This window comes from Aethalodelphis obliquidens, unplaced genomic scaffold (genome assembly GCF_003676395.1).
Source record: "Aethalodelphis obliquidens isolate GAN/ISIS:26980383/991018 unplaced genomic scaffold, ASM367639v1 scaffold8, whole genome shotgun sequence".
Taxonomy (NCBI): Eukaryota; Metazoa; Chordata; class Mammalia; order Artiodactyla; family Delphinidae; genus Aethalodelphis; species Aethalodelphis obliquidens.
In genome coordinates, this window is record NW_020837952.1 from 35,933,283 (window position 1) to 35,939,392 (window position 6,110).

Here is a 6,110-nt window from a genome sequence, read left to right on the forward strand (position 1 = left end):
GAACCTTTACAGTGAAGGATGAGCTGGGGTTAGCCAAGGAGAGAATAGTTCACATAATTCCGGACAGAGGGAAAGCTTTTGAAAGGTACAAAGGGTGGAAGAAGCCTATAATTTTGGGAATCAACTGCTTTCCCATGACGGAATTTATGAATAGAAGGTCTGTATATACACTGAAAGTTAAAAATAAATTCCTTTTTCTCCTGATTAACTCTATGATGTTTCAGAACATATCGTTTTCCAAGGAGCTAACTTAAACAAGGGTTTAACTATGCACAAACAGCATAAAAGATTAAAAATATTTTTGTCTTAACCTTTTTAAAAATGAACACTTTCCTAGGAGTCCAGGAGGCATATTGTATGACTATAAAGTTTTTGAAAACTTAAATAATCCTGAAGTGTATTTTTAGTACCAAAGTCATGTTTTGAAAATGACATCATATTGACTCATTATAAAACAGGTTCCACTAAAAACAAATTGACTTCTAACAGCAGATGGTATAAGTACTCATTATTTTAATGTTGAAAGCTTTGGTCCTGAAATTTAATATCTACCCTTCATTCCAAATATCCTTCCTCTATTACATGTGCAAGTAAATGGTTGACCTGTAAGATTAAGTAGTTAATAGACTTTCAGATGATACACATTTTCCAGGGCTATATGGTTTCCCCTAAGATTCAGAAGAGAATTTAGAAAATAGCTCTGGGGTTTTAAAATATAAGTTGTAGTTGACTTATTCATAAACCACAAAGTTTTTTAGGATAATTACTTCAATATTGAAAACTCTAGTGTACTTCTAAGCTTCCTGTCTGCAGAATATATATTTTTAGATACTCATCCAAACCTATTATATTCCAACCGATGCCCAATTTCTTCCTTTACACAACAATGAAATTACCATGTTAATAAAAGTCTTTCTAAAGTTTCCAAGAAGAAAATGGGGCAGATCCATTACAGTAATCTTGGCAATGATTTGTTGATTTAAATATTTCTGTATTAAAAATAATCATGTTTTTTGCCTTCTCTAGTTAGATTTGGCCATAACTCAAATTTTGAAATAAATTAATGATTTCCAAAGTTGGTTGTTGATTGAAATCATTCAAGGAACTTTAAAAAAAAAAAATACAGATTTCCAAGAAATGTCTCTTGGAGATCCTAATTGAATGTGTGTACTATGACATTTACATTTTTAACAAACACCGAAAGTAATTACGATAATCAGATGAAAGTAAGTTATGTTCTATTCATTCCTCTGTTTTTGCTTCTCTATGTAGTAGACTATCCAAGGTTTGGATTCTCCTCATTTCTCTATGTTTGCTTCTCTGTATAGTGGAAGATACCATCATCCTAAGTTTGGAGGCCTTAGGCTAATATCAGGCATTTGTACTATTTTGTGCTATTGTACAATAAGTGTAAGACAGTTATAAAAATTCTGATTGTACTATTTGTACTTTGTACCATTGAAATGATCTTCTCCTCAGGACCTTAGATTCCAAAAGCCTGATTTCTTATAGTCCCCTGTGCTAATTAAACAGCCCCTTCGAAATTCCTGTGCCTTATCAGTTGTCTTAGGGAGAGAATGTCTCTGCCTTTTTTTTTTTTTTTAAGTGAAAAACGTGTGACTCCAATGGAGGAAATTCAGGATTAGTTAATCAGAAAGACCCATAGAGGAAGCGAAGACTTCATCATAGCTTTCTTCATGACTATCTATTCAGTCTATTAATAATGCAGATTTGAGGAGAGAAGATGTTAAAAGACTCAGGGTCTTCAGGAATATTCCTATTGGTCCAGACATAGGCTCTGGCAAATCTAGAAGCTAGTTAGTCATGGAGTATTTATTCATTTTGTGTTGATTGAAAATTGATGCATGGAATTCAGATGGACAAAGAAAATTACAATACTTATTTTTTAAATTTTTTGTTTAATCTCCCTTCCACCAACACTAGATCGTAGGAAATCTGAGCTTAGTAGTTGACATTTTGTTAGTCTCTATCCATTTAAATAGTCTCTTTCAATTTAGATTGTCTCTTTAGCTTTCCAGAGATTAACTCCCTCAACATTATCTTCTACAGGATGGAATCTGGGTGTGGAACTTAATATATCTTCCTGGTTACAGGGGCTGATGAAGGGAAGGAGCAGCTACTAGGATTGGTATGGTGGTTCTTTTGTTCCTTGGTATCTTCACTGATGAACTCCTGCACTGGAGATTGTGGCTCCTGAGTTTGTGGCCTCTTATCTCTGGGGTGGATTGTGTACCCATCAATCCTCTATGATGCTCATCTCTTACCATCTCCGGCTGGCTTTGAGTAACTTCCTGATGTTTGGCTATGACTCCCAAACAAATCCCTGCTTGTGTGGTTGTCTCTGCAATCACTGCAGTAATAGAACCAAGGCCAGAGAAGAGTGAGGGAGGTCAAGAAGGGACTTAGATGAGTTTCAGGATCCGTTTTCCTGTTGCTGCTGTAATAAATGATCACACACTCTGTGCCTTAAAAGAGCACAAATATATTATCTTTCAGCTCTGAAGCTCAGAAATCCAAAATGAGTTTCACTGGGTTAAAATCAAGGTGTCAGCAGGACTACATTTTGCGGGGGCTCTAAGAGAGAATTCATTTCCTTGCCTTTTCCAGCTTCTAGAGACATCACTTTTTTTTGTCTCTTAAGTCCACCATCTTCAAAGCTGGCAATGGTCAGTTGTGCCTTTCTCACATCACATCACAGTCACATCATGTTACATCACTCTGACATTAACTTTTCTGACTCCTTCTTCCACTTTTAAGGACCCTGTGATTCCATGAGGCCCACCCAGATAAACAAGGGCAATCTTCTATTTTAAGGTCAACTGAGTAGTGTTCTTAATTCTGTCAACTACCTTAAATCCTCATTGCCATGGAATGGAATATGTTCACAGTTTCTGGCAATGAGGATGTCTACATCCTTGAGAAACCACTATTTTGCCTACAACAGCTTCTAAAACATTTTGGGGAACTATGGGTTCATTTAAATTAAATCTCCAAGGATGTTTGATTAGAAGAAAGTTGTGCTCTTTAGATCCATGACTTCTAATATGTTTGATCATAATTTTTAAAAAATCAATTATAGCCACATCACGTAGTATCTCCTAATTTATACTCTAACATTAGACAATTAGACTTTTTATTTTTTAGCTTTTATTATCCAGCTAGGAAGGTGAGTTGAGATATGACTTTTAGTAGCGTGATTCAGCTGTTATACATTGCTAAATTGTGTATTTAATACTCCCTTGGAATCAGGGAAAATAAAATTATAATAAATTTATTTCTGGTCTGCTTAATGTCCTTTCTGGGAATAGACTTGGGAGTAACTTAAAAAGTACACTGAGACATTTCCTTGTGGGCATGTGGGTTGTTCTTCCCAGAAGTGTTGTTGTATACTAGTCTGGGCAACCAGTCTCAGAAAGGAGGGTGTGAGTGCTCACAAGTGTGCATTTATTTCTGTGATCACCATGGTCATGACTCAGAGTAGAGTCCCTAAATGAGTCATATCTCACTTTGCCACTTTGGAAAAAAAGAAAAAGATGAGTATCTAAGAGAAAAACAGTTATGTGGTTGTGCTGGATCATGGATCACAACCACTGAAAATACTAATCCCAATATGAGTACCAAATTTCTAATATCATTTTGTCCATGAATTTTATCAGGATCCTTCCTAACACCGACTCCTTCCTTCCCCATTTTCCTGCCTACTTCCCAGTTATATTTCCCTTTACTGCTCCTATGATTACTTTGTGATAAACGCAACACCTGCTATTGTTTTATATATAACGTAAATATATACATAATATGAATATATATTAATATATATTTACATATTTTATAATTATGTTATTTTACATATATAAATATATATAATGTAAAGTAAATGTATATATGTATATATGTAATGTATGTATATATAAAAACATGTTCAGTAATTCCCCTACATACGGACCTTCAAGCTGTGAACTTTCAAAGATGTCCCTGTATGCCCCTTTATGCCAGCTGTTGTACTGTACTACTGTACTTTTCAAGGTACTGTACTATAATATTAAAAATGTTTTCTTTATTTTTTGTTTGTTTTTTATGTATTATTTGTGTGAAAAATATTATAATATTACAGTATAGTACTGTATAGCCAATTGTGTTAGTTGGGTACCTAGGCTAACTTTGTTGGACTTACAAACAAATTGGACTTATAAACGAGTTCTCAGAATGGAACTCATTGGTATGTAGGGGACTTACTGTATATACATTTAGTTAATATGATTTCCACACAGAAGAAGACTAAATAGAACAGGAAAGTAAACAAAGGAAGGGAGTGTACCATTACTTTTAGATTCACTACTTCAATTTTATTAGCTTTTATATATGATTCTTCTTAAGGAATACGGTTATAGTATATATTTGGAGAACATTCCTTAGAAAAAGAAAAGAAAGGCAAAGTAAGCATTTTTCAAATAGGGCTAGCATGTGGTTGAATTTGAGCCCTCTGCTTCCCTTCCTCAATTCCAAATGTTACTTTCTTCCTAAATGAAATTCCAAGGTCTCCCTCTTCAACTAATATAGGAATCTTTACAACTGAAGTGGTGAAATATGTCTAAGACATTATTATGTGTTTAAAGACAGTCACTCTAAAACACCAGATCTAATCAGGTCTCTCTAAATACATCTCGTTGTATACGCAGAGCTCCATAAGCAGTTTATTTTAATTCCTTATTTCTTAAAAGAGTCTTTCATGGTAGTGATATCTAGAGAAATTCACCATTTACCATTCTTGACAAAGGTAATAAAGATCATTAACGTTTTAGTTATTTACAATATAGAGAACCCTTTCATGTATATTATTTGAACTGATCCTTGTTAAAACTCAGTGAAATACAAATTATTAAGTCTGTGTTAAAGATGAAGAAAATCAGGCCTCAGAAACAGGACATCTGCCTCCAAATTCCTTGACTTTTCAGCTCCACCATCCCTGAAAGAGGAGATACTGTCTCATGTTTTCCATTTCCCTTTGGATACTCATTCTCTCACCACCCCTCACGACCACCCCCAACTCAATTTGGATTCTTCCACTGTACATGGTACATGTAAGCCCTAGGGATTTTCTCTCAGCAGGCTGTCTGTCTCAGTTACTCTTTTGTTTCTGTCATAATGTTATCGAAAGTGGGATTTGGCTGCTCGTTGTTCTAAAGCCAATAAAGCGGCAAAGTTGGTGGAAAGGAAAGTTTGCTTTACTTTGGAGGCCAGCAACCAGGAGGGAGGGTGGACTCCTATCCAAAGGCCAACTCCCCCAATGACAATCAGTGGGCAAGAGCTTTTGTAGGCAGAGGGAGTGTCTACATGCAGAAACGGCACAGTCAGCTCTGACAGTCATCTTGAAGTTGGTCATGCAGTGTTCAGATCAGTGTCATCTTGATTGTTTTAAGTACAGTTAATCTTCAGTTCCAGGATCTATTTGTTCCCATTTCTTTGAGGCCAGCTCTCGGAATTGTGGCAGCTTATGTCATGGCTATAGTCTGGTCATCATGTAGTTAACTTCCTCCTGGTGGGGGTTTTAGTATCTATAAGACAGCTCACAGGACATGGCTCAGAATATTATCTATAGCCCTTGAGGAGGAACTAAAAGTCTTTGACTACGCTTAATGACTAAACTATTAATATTTGGTCTTCTTTGACTGCTTTCCTTTGCTTCTGTTCTGCATTTTCTCATTTTTCTGATTAAACTTATTAAAGTTTTTCTGCAGACAAAGACCATAGGGTCCTGCTCTGCTTCAATAGCACCTATTACAATTTGTCTTTTATTTATTTTTCTGCTTACTCTGTGTGAGTGTGTGTGTGTGTGTGTGTGTGTGTGTGTGTGTGTGTATTTCTCAATGGAGTGAGATCATACTTGCTTTTTATGTTGTTGTTTTCACCATAAAATCTCTAGCATCTATCACAAAGTTCTGCACAGAGTAGGAGTTTAAATATTTGTTGAATGAATGAACAAATACATGAAGATCATGGTTTAATCTACTCACAGCTAAAATATTATATATGCCAAAGGATTCTGAATTCGATTTGGAGTCTGATGAATATCTTTTAAGAATTAAACC